Here is a 20,629-nt window from a genome sequence, read left to right as displayed (position 1 = left end):
GCTATCTCAGGATTGGCAATTCTACGTCTTTGCTCGCAAGGCTACTGGAGACCCTCATAGCTCCCATATTCATCCTATTGCAAAAAAGCAATGAAAAACAAATTGATTTGTTTCTTAGTTTTGTGATTTTTTTTCATCAGTGCGCTGCGCACACATGGAACACATGGAAAACGGAACAGTTCTTCTACGTTATGGATCATTCTTTGGCAGAATAGAACAATTTTTGAATGAGCAAAATATGATGGCAAACAACCATTCCTCCAGGAATTCATTCTGAATTCTCACAGGAATTCATTCTGAATTCCCCCATGAATTCATTCTGAGTTCCCCCAGGAATTCATTCTGAATTTCACCAGGAATTCATTCTGAATTCCCCCAGGAATTCATTCTGAATTCCCCCAAGAATTCATTATAAATTCCTTCAGGAATTCATTTTTAATTCCCCCAGGAATTCATTCTAAATTCCCCCAGGAATTCATTCTGAATTCCCCCAGGAATTCATTCTGAATTCCCCCAGGAATTCATTCTGAATTCCCCCAGGAATTCATTCTGAATTCCCCCAGGAATTTATTCTGAATTCTCCCAGGAATTCATTCTGAATTCCCCCAGGAATTAATTCTGAATTCTCCTCAGGAATTCATTCTGAATTCCCCCAGGAATTAATTCTGAATTCTCCTCAGGAATTCATTCTGAATTCCCCCCGGAATTCATTCTGAACTCCCCCAGGAATTCATTCTGAATTCCCACAGGAATCGGAATTCCCCCAGGAATTCATTCTGAATTCCCCCAGGAATTCGTTCTGAATTCCCCCAGGAATTCATTCTGAATTTCCCCAGGAATTCATTCTGAATTCCTCTGAAATTCATTCTGAATTCCCCCAGGAATTCGTTCTGAATTCCTCCAGGAACTCGTTCTGAATTCCCCCATGAATTTATTCTGAATTCCCCAGGAATTCATTCTGAATTTCCCCAGGAATTCATTCTGAATCCCACCAGGAATTCATTCTGAATCCCTCCAGGAATTCATTCTGAATCCCCCCAGGAATTCATTCTGAATCCCTCCAGGAATTCATTCTGAATCCCTCCAGGAATTCATTCTGAATTCCCCCAGGAATTCATTCTGACTTCCCCCAGGAATTCATTCTGAATTCCCCCAGGAATTCATTCTGAATTCCCCCAGGAATTCATTCTGAATTCCCCCAGGAATTCATTCTGAATTTCCCCAGGAATTCATTCTGAATTCCCCCAGGAATTCATTCTGAATTCCCCCAGGAATTCATTCTGAATTCCCCCAAGAATTCATTCTGAATTTCCCCAGGAATTCATTCTGAATTTTTCCCAGGAATTCATTCTGAATTTCAGGAATTCATTCTGAATTCCCCAGGAATTCATTCTGAATTCCCCAGGAATTCATTCTGAATTCCCCAGGAATTCATTCTGAATTCCCCAGGAATTCATTCTGAATTAGAATTCATTCTGAATTCCCCAAGAATTCATTCTGAATTCCCAGAATTCATTCTGAATTCCCAGGAATTCATTCTGAATTTCCCCAGGAATTCATTCTGAATTCCCCAGAATTCATTCTGAATTCCCAGGAATTCATTCTGAATTCCCCAGAATTCATTCTGAATTCCCAGGAATTCATTCTGAATTCCCCAGGAATTCATTCTGAATTCCCCAGGAATTCATTCTGAATTCCCCAGGAATTCATTCTGAATTCCCCAGGAATTCATTCTGAATTTCAGGAATTCATTCTGAATTCCCCAGGAATTCATTCTGAATTCCCCAGGAATTCATTCTGAATTCCCCAGGAATTCATTCTGAATTTCCAGGAATTCATTCTGAATTCCCCAGGAATTCATTCTGAATTCCCAGGAATTCATTCTGAATTCCCCAGGAATTCATTCTGAATTCCCCAGGAATTCATTCTGAATTCCCCAGAATTCATTCTGAATTTCAGGAATTCATTCTGAATTCCCCAGGAATTCATTCTGAATTTCCAGGAATTCATTCTGAATTCCCCAGGAATTCATTCTGAATTCCCAGGAATTCATTCTGAATTCCCCAGAATTCATTCTGAATTTCAGGAATTCATTCTGAATTTCCCCAGAATTCATTCTGAATTTCCCCAGGAATTCATTCTGAATTCCCAGGAATTCATTCTGAATTTCCCCAGGAATTCATTCTGAATTTCCCCAGGAATTCATTCTGAATTTCAGAATTCATTCTGAATTTCCCCAGGAATTCATTCTGAATTCCCCAGAATTCATTCTGAATTCCCCAGGAATTCATTCTGAATTCCCAGGAATTCATTCTGAATTTCAGGAATTCATTCTGAATTTCCAGGAATTCATTCTGAATTCCCCAGGAATTCATTCTGAATTCCCCCAGGAATTCATTCTGAATTCCCAGGAATTCATTCTGAATTTCAGAATTCATTCTGAATTCCCCAGGAATTCATTCTGAATTCCCCAGGAATTCATTCTGAATTCCCAGAATTCATTCTGAATTCCCAGGAATTCATTCTGAATTCCAGGAATTCATTCTGAATTCCCCAGGAATTCATTCTGAATTTCCCCAGGAATTCATTCTGAATTCCCCAGGAATTCATTCTGAATTCCCCAGGAATTCATTCTGAATTCCCAGGAATTCATTCTGAATTCAGGAATTCATTCTGAATTCGCAGGAATTCATTCTGAATTTCAGGAATTCATTCTGAATTCCCCAGAATTCATTCTGAATTCCCAGAATTCATTCTGAATTTCAGAATTCATTCTGAATTCCCCAGGAATTCATTCTGAATTCCCCAGGAATTCATTCTGAATTTCAGGAATTCATTCTGAATTCCCCAGGAATTCATTCTGAATTCCCCAGGAATTCATTCTGAATTCCAGAATTCATTCTGAATTCCCCAGGAATTCATTCTGAATTCCCAGGAATTCATTCTGAATTCCCCAGGAATTCATTCTGAATTCCCAGGAATTCATTCTGAATTTCAGAATTCATTCTGAATTCCCCAAGGAATTCATTCTGAATTCCCAGGAATTCATTCTGAATTCCCCAGGAATTCATTCTGAATTTCAGGAATTCATTCTGAATTCCCCAGGAATTCATTCTGAATTCCCCAGAATTCATTCTGAATTCCCCAGAATTCATTCTGAATTTCCCCAGGAATTCATTCTGAATTTCCCTCAGGAATTCATTCTGAATTCCCTCAGGAATTCATTCTGAATTTCAGAATTTATTCTGAATTCCCCCAGAAATTCATTCTGAATTCCTCCAGGAATTCATTCAGAATTCCTCCAGGAATTCATTCTGAATTCCCCCAGGAATTCGTTTCGAGTTTATCCAGGAATTCATTCTGAATTCATTCTGAATTCATTCTGAATTCATTCTGATTTCATTCTGAATTCCCCCAGGAATTCATTCTGAATCCCCCCCGGAATTCATTTTGAATCTCCCCAGGAATTCATTCTGATTTCCTTCAGGAATTCATTCTGATTTCCTCCAGGAATTCATTCTGAATTCCCTCCGGAATTCATTCTGAATTCCCTCCGGAATTCATTCTAAATTCCCCCAGGAATTCATTCTGAAATCTCCCAGGAATTCATTCTGAAATCCCCCAGGAATTCATTCTGAAATCTCCCAGGAATTCATTCTGAATTCCCCAGGAATTCATTCTGCATTCCCCAGGAATTCATTCTGAATTCCCCAGGAATTCATTCTGAATTCCCCAGGAATTCATTCTGAATTCCCCAGAATTCATTCTGAATTCCCAGGAATTCATTCTGAATTCCCCAGGAATTCATTCTGAATTCCCAGGAATTCATTCTGAATTCCCCAGGAATTCATTCTGAATTTCAGGAATTCATTCTGAATTCCCAGGAATTCATTCTGAATTCCCAGGAATTCATTCTGAATTCCAGAATTCATTCTGAATTTCAGAATTCATTCTGAATTCCCCAGGAATTCATTCTGAATTTCCCCAGGAATTCATTCTGAATTCTCTGAATTCAATTCATTCTGAATTCTCAATTCATTCTTCGAATTCAGGAATTCATTCTGAATTCTGATTCTGAATTCCCCAGGAATTCATTCTGAATTCCCCAGGAATTCATTCTGAATTCCCCAGAATTCATTCTGAATTCCCCAGGAATTCATTCTGAATTCCCCAGGAATTCATTCTGAATTTCCAGGAATTCATTCTGAATTTCCCCAGGAATTCATTCTGAATTCCCCAGGAATTCATTCTGAATTTCCCCAGGAATTCATTCTGAATTCCCAGGAATTCATTCTGAATTCCCCAGAATTCATTCTGAATTCCCCAGGAATTCATTCTGAATTCCCCAGGAATTCATTCTGAATTCCCAGAATTCATTCTGAATTCCCCAGGAATTCATTCTGAATTTCAGAATTCATTCTGAATTTCAGGAATTCATTCTGAATTCCCCAGGAATTCATTCTGAATTTCAGGAATTCATTCTGAATTCCCCAGGAATTCATTCTGAATTCCCAGGAATTCATTCTGAATTTCCAGGAATTCATTCTGAATTCCCCAGGAATTCATTCTGAATTTCAGGAATTCATTCTGAATTCCCCAGGAATTCATTCTGAATTTCCAGAATTCATTCTGAATTTCCCCAGGAATTCATTCTGAATTTCAGGAATTCATTCTGAATTCCCAGGAATTCATTCTGAATTTCAGGAATTCATTCTGAATTCCCCAGAATTCATTCTGAATTCCCCAGGAATTCATTCTGAATTCCCCAGGAATTCATTCTGAATTTCAGGAATTCATTCTGAATTCCCCAGGAATTCATTCTGAATTCCCAGGAATTCATTCTGAATTCCCCAGGAATTCATTCTGAATTCCCCAGGAATTCATTCTGAATTCCCCAGGAATTCATTCTGAATTTCCAGGAATTCATTCTGAATTCCCCAGAATTCATTCTGAATTCCCCAGGAATTCATTCTGAATTTCCCCAGGAATTCATTCTGAATTCCCAGGAATTCATTCTGAATTCCCCAGGAATTCATTCTGAATTTCAGGAATTCATTCTGAATTCCCAGGAATTCATTCTGAATTCCCCAGGAATTCATTCTGAATTTCAGGAATTCATTCTGAATTCCCCAGAATTCATTCTGAATTCCCCAGGAATTCATTCTGAATTTCAGGAATTCATTCTGAATTCCCCAGAATTCATTCTGAATTCCTCAGGAATTCATTCTGAATTCCCCAGGAATTCATTCTGAATTCCCCAGAATTCATTCTGAATTCCCCAGGAATTCATTCTGAATTCCCAGGAATTCATTCTGAATTCCCCAGGAATTCATTCTGAATTCCAGGAATTCATTCTGAATTTCAGGAATTCATTCTGAATTTCCCCAGGAATTCATTCTGAATTCCCAGAATTCATTCTGAATTCCAGGAATTCATTCTGAATTCCCCAGGAATTCATTCTGAATTTCCCAGGAATTCATTCTGAATTCCCCCAGGAATTCATTCTGAATTTCATCAGGAATTCATTCTGAATTTCATCAGGAATTCATTCTGAATTTCATCAGGAATTCATTCTGAATTCCCCCAGGAATTCATTCTGAATTCCCCCAGGAATTCATTCTGAATTTCATCAGGAATTCATTCTGAATTCCATCAGGAATTCATTCTGAATTCCATCAGGAATTCATTCTGAATTCCATCAGGAATTCATTCTGAATTCCATCAGGAATTCATTCTGAATTCCCCCAGGAATTCATTCTGAATTCCCCCAGGAATTCATTCTGAATTCCTCCAGGAATTCATTCTGAATTCCTCCAGGAATTCATTCTCAATTCCTCCAGGAATTCATTCTGAATTCCTCCAGGAATTCATTCTGAATTCCTCCTGGAATTCATTCTGAATTCCTCCAGGGATTCATTCTGAATTCCCCTAGGAATTCATTCTGAATTTCCCCAGGAATTCATTCTGTATTTCCCCTGGAATTCATTCTGAATTTCCCCAGGAATTTGTTCTGAATTCCCGCAGGAGATCGTTCTGAATTCCCTCAGGAATTCATTTTGAATTCCCTCAGGAATTCATTTTGAATCCCCCCAGGTATTTATTCTGAATTCCCCCAGGAATTCATTCAGAATTCCCTCATGAATTAAACCTAGTGGAGGGTTACAATTCAACATGGAAGTAAAAGTAAAGTACAGATTTTTTGCATTTTACTCACTCTTAGCTTCTTTCACGCAAGGGCGGATGTGAATGAAAGGATCCATAAATTGAATTGATTGGCGGTTCCGTGTGAGTTCTCATGTTTGAATAAGAAGAAGGTTCTAGAGGTATTATAAATTGCCACAAGAATGTCCATCTGCTCTCCATCTTGTTATTGCATGAAGATACCGCCGGCAGACTCGGAGTTGCCAGTTTGATTCGCAGTTTTTTCACAATCGGAAAATGAATAAACCAATTTGTCAAAAGGATAATTGTGTTTTCTTATTGATACTTCATCATTTGATTAAAAGATGGCAGATTTCATTTGAAAACATTGACTGATTTTGAAAAAGAGGTCAAACCAAAAATCGCCTTATTCTGGTCCAACGTCTATTTCTAAAGAAGGAAAAATATCCACCGATGCTTTATCCCGGAAAACATCTATTTTTAAAGAAAGGATCACATTCACCATCCAGAAGGAAACAGATTAATCATTGCTTTTCACTGGGCAAACCATGATTTCGATGAAGTGTTGAGTTGATCGATAACTAAACAATACAACTCCCCCATACCCTTCCCTTTTCCATCCTTAACCCACTATCGTCGTCTCCTTAATATGAAGAATGTGTGTTCCAAATTTGACTGAAATCGGCTAAGGGAAGATCAGAAGTTACACTGAGGTGATTGAGAGCTGAACAATGCCAGTCCCTCAACAAGCTTCCTGGTTTCTAAATATCATCCCTATCATCTTCGCCTTCTTAAGAAAAAGAATGTCTGTTCCAAATTGGGTTGAAATCGGACAAGAGGTATAGAAGTTATGCATTGGTGAACATTGGATCATTGCATACCTTGCTTTTATTCATTAATCTTTAATCATATAATTTATATAATCATAAAATTTTATTGAAATCGGTCCTGGGGGTTGGGAGTTCCACTAAGTTGCTCGTTTTCCAAAGACAACACCTCCCCCCATACCCTCCCCTTTTTCCCAATGACCATCCCACCCCCTTTGTTGTCTTTTCCTTATGATATAGAATTTGTTGAAATCGGTACAGGGGTTCATAATTTATTTGAATTGCCCGTTATCTGAACAAAACCCCTCCCTCCAGACCCCTCCTCCTTTCCCAAATCCCCTCCCATATGATCGCCTCATCGTAGTGAATATATGTACAAAATTTGGTTGAAATCGGTCCTGGGAGTTGAAAGTTACACAGAATTGTTCGTTTTCTGAACAAAACCCCTTCCACCACCCCTCCCCCTTTTCCAAATGATCATCCATTAACTTAGCCTGAGGATAGAAAATGTGTGTACTAAATTTGGTTGAAATCGGCCAAGTGGTTCAGAAGTAGTTAGCGAACATACATACATAGATTGGTTTCTATATATATATAGAAGAAGAAGAAGAGATAGAGATAGATAGATAGATAGATAGAGATAGAAATAGATAGATACTGGGTGCTGCGGATAGAGCCGCTTTTCTGCTCTCAAGTGAGTAGAGGGATAGTTTGAAATCACTCCCATAAGCAAAATTATTTTGCAGTTACTTAGCTGTCAAACATTTCCCGCTCTTCGAATTCCGCTTTCCATGCTGCATGAGGGCGCTCAAATGCGCGAGACTCTACGTGACTGCTCCAGTCAGCTGTTTAATCTCGTGAAATTTTGTAACAAGTGCTTTTTAATTGCATTCCTACTAATTTTCCACTTGAAATATAATATGAAAATATTTGTTACAAAGAATACAATACTCAAACTAAGATTATTTTTATATTTTACTCAAATAAGAACAATACTCTAAATATAAAATCTGAAACGAGCATAACCACAATTTTCAATGTTTGGCTCCGTCACAATAGAAAGTTTTGGCTTCAGTTTGACAACCAAATCGATTCTATTCGCACCACCCAGGATAGATAGAAGATAGAAGAGAAGAAGATGAAGAAGATAGAAGATAGATAGAAGAAGAAGATATGAAAAGTTGGCTAATGTTTTTTCGGGTTTCGTTACACATTCGGTTACACAAGAATAGACAGACATTTTTTAGCTCGACGAGCTAAGTCGATTGGTATATAACGTCATGGGATCGGGGCTTCTATAGAAAGTTTGAATTTGTGGTAAATTGTAGCCTTTCGTACAACTTTGTTGTACTGCCCCGTAGTTTTATTTTTTTAAATCCCTGCATTAAACACGCACAGCGAGTAGATGCAATCGCCCAGAGTTAACCCGAACTGCATGCCAATAGCAACGTACCAACATACCTATGTGAAATCTAATCCCTCACTGGCACCGGGAAGCAAGAGAAATAGAAAAATGCATCCATGCTGACGAGTATGCAGTGCGGTTCTAAACAGGCAACCAGCGATGCAGTTTCGTCGGTACAGGCACTGCAGTTACTTTATAGAGAATGCTGATAGGGAATACTATCATGGGACGATCAAACAAGTACATACTATTTGCGACATACATTAAAAGCAACTTATCAACCTTTTCATGGCCGCGTTGATTTTTTAGTTCAATTTAGTTTCAATCTTGAATGATTCATTTTTTAAATTTTTCTAATAATAGTTCTCATTTCATCCATTTAGTTCGCAATGAAGGATCAAATTATCTTTATTGCTCGGAACTCCGTGATACCATATGCGTATAAAAACAATTAAGAACTTGAATTAAATGATGGGCACTCTCGAACTGCTTAGCAAATGGCTGAGCCTTCTCGCCATTTGGTAATAAAGCTCTATTCCGCCTTTTATTCTTAAGACATTATTCTCAATATTGGTATTACTCAAAATAGCTAAACGTTTTATTAATCTTTTCTGTGAATCGCGCCACATAATTATTAAAGAATTAAGTTTTCCGTGAAAGGAGAAGAGGAATTTCTGCTGTTGGACTCTACGGCTTACGTAACCATTACGGGTCCCGCAACATGCATTGCAGACAGAAACGAAATTTGCTCTTTATAAAACGTTGATTCTACCAGTTACCCTTTATGGACATGAAGAGTACACATTAAACGAGGCAGATGGGAATGCTTTCAGGGAATACTACATAACTCGGTCAACAGTATACTGCCGGAGGACGTATAATTGTCCCATGTATATAGGGAGTCCCAGCTAACATGGGACAGTTATTCGTTCACCGGCAGTATAGTCCAGGTGTTACTATTCAAACCATAGCATATCAAATCACTTCCCTGTTGCCAGCAGAGGGTTAATTCTGATGACCGCCCGCCCATGAGATGCGCCCCATAGCCGGCGCAGTCGCACCGCCGCCGCTCGCTCGCGCTGACTGGATGCCTGGGGAAGAAAACTTGCTATGCACTGGATTGCATTGTCCAGTAGTGCATCGCAATTGTGTCGGAGCGAAACTGTAGCGCGCGCGGTGCGATTCCTCTCTCGCCGGTTCTGGCGCGAAACGCGTGGTGTGGTCTCATCTGGTGTCGATCGAGATTACGCATTTGCCGGGTTCGGTGTACGTTACCGTGGTGGATTTTGGGGGGCAGTGAAGCTGCGGTTACGTGGCTGTCTGGGTCTGGAATATGTAACTAATAGTGCCTTTTAGATATTTTGTTTGGTGTTCGTTGAAAACAGGGAGAATATAAAGTATACTTACTTACCAAGAACGCGACCTTCACTGATAGTTAACATTGCAAATATGGTCGATGGCGACCACGACGCTGGTGTCGAGAGTGTTTAGAAGATTCGCCTGGAAAAACAAACTGTGTTAGTGTGCACATTGCCTTGGGGCTTGTTGTAAACAGAACAGCGTGAGCAAGTTCGCGTGCAAATAGTGTACAGCAGAGGAAAGGGCTTTCTGTGATAATAGCGCGGAATGGCGAAAAATTGTCATCGTACATTATGCTGATGATACACAGTTTTGATGGGCTCTTCCGGATTGATAAACACGATAGATTTGTAATGTAAGTACAATTTCACTCAGCTCAGTTTGGTGGTAGGTGGTTTTATTACTGGGGGGTGGTACGACAAATTCTGACAAATTGACAAATTCTGTCCCATTGAAAATTGGACAGATCGCTCTATGGGCTCAAAAGTTATGGCCTATTTTATTTTATACTATTTTTTCATATGCACGAGAAAGGCACCAACACCGCCAGGTGGATTAATCAAGGTTTTTATTTATACTTTCATTAGTACATTCATTATAAAGTTTAACGGAGATATTCGATGACTTTTAATACAAAATAACAATACGATCAATTTAATTGCGTTTTTAAAAGAGCAAAAACGACCAACTTACGACGATGTTACACGACTAATGTACTGTATGTAATCGCATAACTGTTCCATATGAATAGGAAACCCAGCAAATATGGGACAACTATGCGGTTACAGGCAGTGTAGGATAATAGGATTTATCTTCTTTGAGTGATTTGCGCTTTTCTTTTAAATTTATTTCGCTGCTTTTTATAGCTCAAGGTCAAGGTCGAGAAAAATCCCAGTAAAAATTCTAACCTAAGCGTTTCAACGCTCAAAATTCTACATTCTAAAACAACTGATTCAGCTAATTATTTTAATGTTAGTGATTCAACCCGTTGATGAATTTTTATCACGCCACAAGTCGTTTAATGAACGGGGATTCCAGTAGCAGTAATGTTTTAGTTAACAATCTTCTACAGACATATAAATTCAAAGCAAATATTATTCTAAAGTAACGGTTCTCAAACTTTTTCTTGAGAGGTACTTTCGCACTTTTGAATTGAATGAGTAGTGCTGTAAATAAAAATAAGTGTAACTCATAAGATGTATGAAAAATGGAACTGAAAATTAACGAAATATGTGAGTCTCCATAAAGTTGGCCGAAATTTTCATTATTCCGAGCTCTTGAAGAGAGGCTTCCGTGCCTCTTGAAAGATGGCTTTCGACCCACTTAAAAGGAGGCTTCTAAGCATCTTGAAATGACGCCTCTAAGCCTAAGGCTTCCAAGCTCCTAGAAAGATGAATTCCCTCTGGGCCTCTTGAAAGGAGGCTTTCGGGCCACTTGGTAGAAGGCTTCCGGGCCTCTTGAAAGGAGGCTTCTGGGACTCTTGAAAGGAGGCTTCTGGGTCTCTTGAAAGGAGGCTTTTGGGCCTCTTGAAAGGGGGCTTCTGGGCCTTTTAAAAGGAGGCTTCTTGTCCTCTTGAAAGGAGGCTTCTGGGTCTCTTGAAATAAGGCTTCTGGGTCTCTTGAAAGGAGGCTTCCGGGCCTCTTGAAAGAAGGCTTCCCGGGCCTTTTGAAAGGAGGCCTCCAGGCTTCTTGGAAAGAGGCTTCCGGGCCTCTTGAAAGGAGGCTTTCGGGCCTTTTGAAAGAAGGCCTCTGGGTCTCTTGAAAATAGGCTTTCGGGCCTATTGAAAGGAGGTCTCGAACCTCTTGAAAGGAAGCCTCTGAACCTCTTGGAAGTATGTTTCCAAACCTTTTTAAAGGAGGCTTCCAATCCTCTTGAAAGGAGTATTCCGAGGTGCTTAGAAGGTGGCTTTCGAGAAGCGTAGAAAGATGCTTCCAATCCTCTTGCAATGAAGCAACCGAGCTTTTCAGAAAAAAACCCTCATGTCTCTCAAATGGAGGCTTCTGATCGTGTAGACTCTAAATTTTAGTTCAGAAGCATATTTTTAACATATCATTCAACATTTTGTTTCGATTAGGTAGATTATATAAATGATTTTTAAAATTTGTTCATTCATCGTCCTGTCCTTTTGATTTTCTGGTGCTAGTTGTGGAGGGTAGTATTCTATATTCTCTGAATTACTGATCGCCATGCATATTATGTACAAGACATTGTAACCGATGGTTTCAAATATTTAAGCATTGGTTCCACCAAATGCGGGTATTTGTGTGATCTCCTTTATACGCCACCGCCACTGGGTTAGGTGCTGCCATCTATGTATGAGGTCACGGGAATTCATTTTCGAAGCATTTTAAGGTAAACCGTATACAGAAATCTCAGTTCATAAAATGTAATATGATTCTCGATATGGATGATAGAGGGATTGTCAAAAAAAAAAAGTTGTAAACCAAGATTTGTAGAAAAAGGGACTTCTTGCTATTTCGACCAAACTAATTCCTTCTTTTTGGCTCAAGACTTCGAAGTAGTTAGAAGTGCGCGGCGCGTGTTATAATTCGAGGTAGTGGAAGTTGAAAAATAAGTGTGCTTTTTTAGTAATTTTCTTTTCTAAATCTTTTAGATTATTGGTCCTCAAAAGTATTACGATTGTTAAAAATAAAACTAGTTGTTAGTAGTGAAATTAAAAATAAAAGTAAACTAAATGTTAATTGTAAAAGCTAAAAACATAACCTAAAAGTTAGTATGACATATAGGGTACTGTGTGACTGACGGAAACAGTTTGCCTTCTGAGAGAACGGTGTGCAATAAAACCCAGCGGAAAAAGGTAATTTACCAGGATGCTTGAAAAACCTTCGAATGGTACTTTGTCAGGTTACTAATACCGAAACCGATAAACGGAAAAAGGCCAAACGCGGCCTTTTTCCGTTTATTTAGGCCCAAAACCACAGACCAGGCGGCCCACGTGGATAAATCTTCCCGACTGGACCTTCCCATTTTCCCAGATCCCCCTGAGCCAGAAATCTACCCTGCTTGTTCTCCATTGGAGGCAAATGCAGAAGAGGGGTCTTCGACATCACAAGGGAGAGTCCAACGCTAAACTTCGAGACCAGTGTCGGTCAGTAGTTTGTCCAGCGGTAGTATTCGACGCCATTGTGGAAGACGCCATCATGTTCCGGACCACTAAAGAAATCCCGAGAATTCCCACCTGGCGAAACGGATAATCGAACCAGCTTCCCATCTATTCGACTTTCCGGGCGGCAAGCCGAGCCAGAGGTTCCTCATCAATAACAACCCATTGCTTCGATCTGGCACGATCTGACACGCCAGTCGAGCGGGCGATATCGACGATCGCCAATACCATTCAGTGGTTCCCCAGCAGCTCCATAAGTCAGTCCACGACCCACAGTAATCCGGAAAAAAACCGTAAGTCGCGCTGGTTATTTTTAGTAGTAATAAGCCAAATTGTGTATCAGAGCTATGAGAAGAAAAAAATAGTTCGAATAAATAATGTTTGTCAGCATGTTGTATTACCCCAGAAAAGCCTAGTTATCTTTGGAGATAGAAAGTAGAATTTCTTAGAAGGCACACAATTTGCTAAATACCGTCCTTAATTCGATGCAAACTTCGTTAAGAGATAGTTTCTCACCCCTCGCTTCTTGACGTCTTCCAAAAGTTCGAAAACGTTAGATTGTGATAGCTATTCAGTTCCAACCCTAGTAAATGAACACCCTTTAAGTTCATTCAAAAATTATGTTGCGTTTATGCTGAGTTTGCATGTATACTGAACTGTCAACAATTTCGCATAAAACGACCCTGGGAGTTTCCTAGCCACGTTTGGAACAAGGAACGTTATAAAGGAGTTATAACATAATTCTGAAATAAAAAACATATACATTCATCAAAACTTTATTAATAAATTTTGATTAAAATTGTAATAAATCCGCCATTATGCAATTTTGTTCGAGGTACCCCCTGGGCCCGGCAAAGGTACCCCCAGGGGTACATGTACCCCAGCTTGAGAACCGCTGTTCTAAAGCTTTGGAAGAATCCATTCAAATTATTAGCGATGCTATTCATCAACATCTGATTCAACGTGTATAGGGGAGGCTTAGAAGACTTCATTTAAAATAGATAATTTGAATAATTGTCCCATATAGATATGAAATCAAGCAAAGGTGAGACAGTTCTACTTGCAACGGACGTAAGAGAATCTTACAATTTATGATTAGATTTATTTTATGATAAAAATTGAAAATGTATGTTAATACTTGACTTGATATCTTGTCAAATTAACAAAAAAAAAACGCATATGAGAACAAGTTTATATTATGAATGCTAAAAGCCATATTAATCCCCCTAGCGGCGATGGTGGCTTGCTCGTGCATCATAAAATGTATTAACAAAAGTACATTAGATAGGTAAAATTAACACTTTAGGGCGATAGATCCCATCATTTTCAACAATTCCTATTAGTTTGCATTCATTGCCGAACATTTTTGCTTCAAACGAAAAAAAAAGTATTTTTGTTCAATTTCAATTTTTTTTCCAAGGAGGGACTCTTGGGAAAAAGCAGTTATTTGGAAATAACTCCGGAGCGCAATGGCCGATCTGGCCAATTTTCAATAGGGAACAAAGGGAGGATTTCACGTCGAATGCGACGAGCAAATCGTTCAATGATAAGTACCTAAAAATGAGTGAGTTTTTTGCGCACATACATACACACGCACATACACACGCACATACACACACACATTCGGCGAGGCCTAGTCCTCGTATGTGGAAGACATCATACTTCGACGACGAGGTGTTTAAGGAAGCGCTCCGCCGCGAGCACAATACTCTCGGTCTGAGCGGCGAGCAGCTGGTAACAGTACTCTCGCGTGCATGCGATACCACCATGCCTAGGAAAGTCCACCCTAGGAATGGGAGACCACCGGCTTACTGGTGGACTCAAGCAACTGCGAACCTGCGCCGCGCCTGCCTACGAGCAAGGAGGCGGATGCAGCGAGCACGCACAGAAGAGGAGCGTGTTGAACGACGGGTGGCGTTCGTGGCTGCTAGAGCCGCTCTGAAGACTGAGATTAGATGAAGCAAAAAAACCTGCTTCGAGGGCCTGTGTCAAAGTGCCAACGCGAATCCATGGGATGACGCCTATAGGGTCGTAATGACCAAGACACGTGGGGCGATGGCCCCTACAGAGCGGTCTCCAGAGATGCTGGAGAGAATCACCGCGGGGCTCTTCCCACGTCATGACCCAAGTCCCTGGCCTCGCTTTGTGAAGCTGCTAGGGGCCAGGTTGGCTGACAAGGGAAGAGTAACTGTGGCGGAACTTTCGGGATTGCACAGTCCCTTAGTGTGAGTAAGGCGCCAGGACCGGATGGTATTCCGAACCTGGCCATCAAAGCGGCCATTGCCGAGGCTCCCGAGATGTTCAGATCTGTCATGCAGAGATGCCTGGACGAGGGAGTCTTCCCTGAAGCATGGAAAAGGCAGAGCTTGGTCCTATTGCCAAAGGCGGGAAAACCACCGGGGGATCCGTCGGCATATAGACCAATATGCCTGCTTGATACGGCGGGGAAGGTGCTCGAGAAGATCATTCTCGACGTGAGGAATGGTTTCAATAGTGCCAGTTGGGCAGCTATTGCAGATGCGCTCCTGCGTCTTGGAATTCCCGAGTACCTGTACAAGATTCTCGGAAGCTACTTCCAGAATCGAGTATTGGTATACGACACGGAGGCGGGTCGGAAGTGCGTTGACATAACCTCAGGGGTTCCGCAAGGTTCCATACTGGGCCCAGTGTTATGGAACGTCAGTACGACGGTGTCTTGAGGTTGAAGTTCCCGGTGGGCGTGGTAATCGTCGGCTTCGCTGACGATATTACGCTGGAGGTCTACGGCGAATCGATCGAAGAGGTGGAGTTGACTGCAGCCCACTCGATCGCAATTGTGGAGGAGTGGATGAGTTCCAGGAAGTTAGAACTGGCTCACCACAAGACTGAGGTGGTTGTTGTTAACAACCGAAAGTCGGAGCAGCAAGCGGTGATAAGGGCGGGCAACTGCACGATCACCTCTGAACGCTCAATCAAACTCTTGGGGGTAATAATCGACGATAAGCTCACCTTTGGTAGCCACGTCAATTACGCCTGCAAGCGTGCCTCCACAGCTATAGTGGCATTGTCCCGGATGATGTCCAATAGCTCTGCGGTTTATGCCAGCAAGCGCAAGCTTCTGGCTAGCGTTGCTCTGTCCATACTGAGGTATGGGGGGCCAGCTTGGGGCACGGCCCTGCGTATTAACTGCTACAGAACGAAGTTAGAAAGTACGTATAGGGTCTGTACGTATAAGAGTTGCGAGCGCGTACCGTACCGTGTCGCACGATGCACTCTGCGTCATCACCGGTATGATGCCTATTGACATCGTTATCGGTGAAGACATAGAGTGCTTTGAAATGCGCGGCACGAGAGGCATCCGCAGGACTGTCAGGTTGGCCTCAATGGTCAAATGGCAGCGTGCGTGGGACAGTTCCACTAAGGGTAGATGGACACATAGATTGATACCGGAGATAGGTACGTGGGTCAAGAGGCGCCATGGGGAAATCACTTTCCACCTGACCCAGGTCCTTACAGGCCATGGTTGCTTCAGACAGTACCTACACCGGTTCGGACACTCGGCCTCGCCCGAGTGTCCGGTGTGCGTAGGTTTAGAGGAAACGGCGGAACACGTGTTGTTCGTGTGCCCGCGTTTTCGCACAATGCGCGACCACATGCTTGCCACATGTGGTCTGGACACTACCCCGGACAACCTAGTCCGGAAGATGTGTAAAGATGAAGTTGGCTGGAACGCCGTTTTATCGGCTATCGTCCAAATCGTCTCGGAGCTACACAGAAGGTGGCGCGTGGACTCGAGGAATGGCTAGTTCAGGCGCAAATAAGAGGTGGTCCAAGGGTTCGGAGTCGGCTTCATGGGTCATACCGGTGCCATGTGGTCCTTTTATCGAACAAGTGGCCGCGTGAAGAACAACATGGTATCGTCGCTTTCGCGGCGTCGGTCAACCCGGCGGGTCCCGAGCCCGAGGACGGAAAGGGTCCTCGTCAAGGCTGGGGCAGGCGTAGGCACCGCGTCGGCAATTCCCTCTGTGTGCTGGCGAATAGGCCCTATCGCAATTTGGGGTGCACGCGGCATCATCATTCTTGATACCAGTCGTGCAAAGGGAAGCAGGCCCGAAGTCGACCCTTCCCACCTTCAGAGGACATAGGGTATGGTAAGGCCACCTGGAAAGCCGGCAATGCGCTGGCACGATACCATGGTGTTCTTCTAAAAAAGCGAGTCACGATGTTCGATGCTGCAAGGACACGCAGCTAACCTCGAGGGTGCGTTATGCACTGGCCCCCTTTGAAGCATTACTTTCTGGTTGTACCGAAGGGACGATGGGCTTGGCGGCAATGGAAACGGTTTAGCTGGTCGGGGATGCAGTCCTGGAGGTGGCCCCTAACCCAGCACTTCCTGGTCAACCCAGGATGTCTGTTGAGCAGATTCCCCCTCCATTGTTTAGGAAGAGAAAAAAAACACACACACACACACACACACACACACACACACACACACACACACACACACACACACACACACACTGTTTTTGTTTGAGTATAGCAAACTAAACAGTTAATGGAGCGCCAAGTGCTGTGGTTTGAAATTCTACTTTATCAAAAATCTTCTACTTATAAAATTAGTATAATATTCTGTGAGGATTCACACTGCGGTGATTTTCTAACTATATATCTTGCGCCTGCCACGCGCCATCTCCAACTGCTACATGTAACTATCCATATGGCTAAACTAGAAAAACAAATTGCGCTGCTGAAGTCGGGAGAAGAGTAAAATAAACCAGTCTCATCGAAAAGCCGGTTAAACATGCCGTATGTATATCAGGCTAAACAGAACCCTTCTAATGAATAAGCTCGAAGATAAATAGAAAACTTTTATTTATCATCATTCAAGTAGTAATAAAAATAAAATTACGCAATCATCGCAATTATATTCCACACGAAAACAACGGAGAAGTAAATATCAACAATAGTTCAATAGCAAAAACGTACGTCTCATCCCCATCAGCAGTGTTATTTAACGATAGTTGGTCGTTGCCGGTCGCACGTAAACATTCGGGAACCCTACACCCCTATACCTAAGTAGCACGAGCAATGCAGCGACATATAAGTACCTTAGGTTTACAATTCCCGCATACTCGAAAGTGCATTCGCATTGCGCCCGTGATGCACACGCTCCTCGGGTTCCAGAAAAATGGCGCAAAACATTACCTACTTAGGAGCCCCGGTCTTTATCAGCTGCGCATTATTCAATCTAAACACAAACAGGACTTAGTACCTTAATACGGGAAGGGGTTTTCGGGTCGTTTGCCGTGGAACATGGAAATTCCGAAGTATTTTTCAATGAAATTCAGAGGAAAATTAAGAAGAACATTCAGTGGAAATTTTAAATCAATTTCTGTCAAAATTTGACATAGTTTTCCGGAGAAATAAAAAAAAACTTGAAGAAAATTATTGATTGAAAGGGAAATTCTAAAGAACGCTCCCGAAAATTCAGAAGTATTCATGAAAGTTTATTTTCGAAAACTCAGGAAAATATCCCAAAAAAATCAAAAGAGTTCCACCAGAAAATTCGTACGGGAAAATTCACAAAAGTTTTCGACCACCACAAGCAGAAACGACAGGCGCCAAAGCGAGCCCTTTTGTCTGTGGTCAAAGCTTTCTCTGTAGTTCAACACTGTGATCATTTTTTTTATGAAGGAGATGTGCCGATTTGAGTTAAATCCCGAACAGACTATTAAACCCCAAATACAATTCAGTGGAACGAAAATTTGACAGAAAATAACTAACTAACTGTCAAATCTGCCGTTTTCGTCGCTGTTCCGCTGTATCGCATGGGGGCCTTTATTCCGAACACTCGCCACATGGAGATTTATGTGAAATATTTCGTTATTACTGCATACATAAACAAACTTTCTTAGCAGGCGTACATAACAAGGACATAATAATTGTCCAATGAAGATATCCAATAATGAAATTTTGCATTTTAGTGCATTTAAGCTGGTATTTGGATTTTTTAGTGGAAGAGGCCAATAAACGCTATTTTAGTATACCCTCATATTTACCGTGTTTGAGATGTTCGTAACAAAACTAGACCTAAACTTGTGAAGGTTAGACGAAAAAAGTAATAAAATAATCGATAGGTAGGAAAAATTGAAATTTTCTATATTTTGTTGAAACATCTAACATTTTGGCGAGCCAAAACGCCCCAGTGAGACTAACCTACAATGTACTACGCGTCTCCACGCACATTCCATACCAGAATTCTGATTCGCCGAGGCATGGTGCGTTGTTCCCTAAGAACTGCCAGCTAAAAGACGTTTTGCTTCATGAGTTTTCCGGCAACAAAATATCACCACTTTTTGGAAATGTTAATACAATCAATATGAATGAGATTTTCTACAATATGAAGATGGCGTCAGCTAGCTATATTGTTCAACTGTTGCATGAGGCCAAAATACCCGTAAAATTCGATACAGCAGAAATTAAAGCAGTTTATGCTTAGCTAAGGCATTAAAGCACTCTTCGCTTAGTCTTCCTACCAGTGTTGGGAAATGTACAGTAAAACACTGTGATTATGTGAATGTTTACATTTTATCCGGTCAAATTTCACGCACCGCACAAACCGAAATAGTTTTCAAAAAAAAAATGTACGCCTCATTGTGACATTTTTTTTGCTGATGAGGCAAACTGTTTGTTTGCTGCTGCGTGAGAGTCGAGCCGTCGGTGCGGTCAGCATTTGCATGATATTTCTTGTTTCGATTCGTGCGCAACAGAATCGAGTCAAATTGCCTGTGGCACAAAGCCTAGAAAGAATGCTAGCCGTTGGTACTAATTCATCAGTTCAAGCCTCTAAAATGAGCAAGAAGTAATAAAATAATCATTTACCACAAAAAACGGTCATACGTCGTGAAATGAGCGTACAGAAACATTAATTGTGGGGAGAGAAAATAAAAAAATCATGTTCTGACTGTCGTCTGCTTGGTTGTGGCTGCTGCTGCGGCTGCAGTGGTTTTGTTTTTCTTTGACTGCGTGGCAGAACGAATAATAAAAAGAAATGTCAACCGTTCCCGTCCCTGCTTCCTACCCCTATTATGTGTATTCGGTATTTGAGACAAAGTTTGGCAGAATAAAATCATTCAGTATTGATAGTTACAATCTGTTACAATCAATAAAATCTGATTTGAAAATTTAAGCTCTTTTTATCAAGTGCTACCTATGAAAGTTCTTTTCTTTCTGGATATATTCTATGTAGGGGGAATGACGGCTTTGGCAGGTTTTGTTCTATTATTGGCAGGGGGGTTTTTTATGACTGACTAGGCTTAAATTTGGCCTAAACATTCTTTGCATATCAAAGAATATTGTGGCCAAATTTCATACAATTTGGTCGACAAAAACCCCCCTGCCAATAATAAAACAAAACCTGCCAAAGCCGTCTTTCCCCCTATTTCTTTCTCGATTCTATTCTACCCGATAGAACATAACATTAAGACCTCCGTTTTGAAAAATGCGCATAAGTATTCGGAATTTGAATCAAAACGGTGCAGCTTCTACGTTTAGCTAAATGATGTTAATGTTCCAGGATCATGTAAGAATTGTAATTCTATTTGTAATTGCATAATTCTGCTCCCTCCTAATATAAGGATCCAAAACCCCTGACGCAGAAGTACCTTGTTTGTTGCACATCTACAACCTATCCACAGTAATCCAGAACGATCGGGTTCTACTAACACCAGAACAATCAATAAGTAGGTAGCTCGTGCATATGTTCCAGTCCCA

At 41.2% G+C, this 20,629-nt stretch overlaps 1 protein-coding gene across 1 annotated transcript in view; it reads left to right on the top strand.

The window, feature by feature from the left end:
• Positions 1-9,439: 9,439 nt before the first annotated feature.
• LOC134210710 (protein cycle) overlaps positions 9,440-20,629 on the top strand; it is a 101,947-nt gene continuing 90,757 nt past the window's right edge. Inside the window, exon 1 of the mRNA XM_062686942.1 lies at positions 9,440-10,108. The gene's annotated coding sequence lies outside the window, so the exon portion shown is untranslated. The remainder of the gene's footprint in view (positions 10,109-20,629) is intronic.

This window comes from Armigeres subalbatus, chromosome 2 (assembly GCF_024139115.2).
Source record: "Armigeres subalbatus isolate Guangzhou_Male chromosome 2, GZ_Asu_2, whole genome shotgun sequence".
Classification (NCBI taxonomy): Eukaryota; Metazoa; Arthropoda; class Insecta; order Diptera; family Culicidae; genus Armigeres; species Armigeres subalbatus.
Note: the sequence above shows the minus strand (reverse complement) of the source record. Positions and strands in the feature narration are given on the sequence as shown.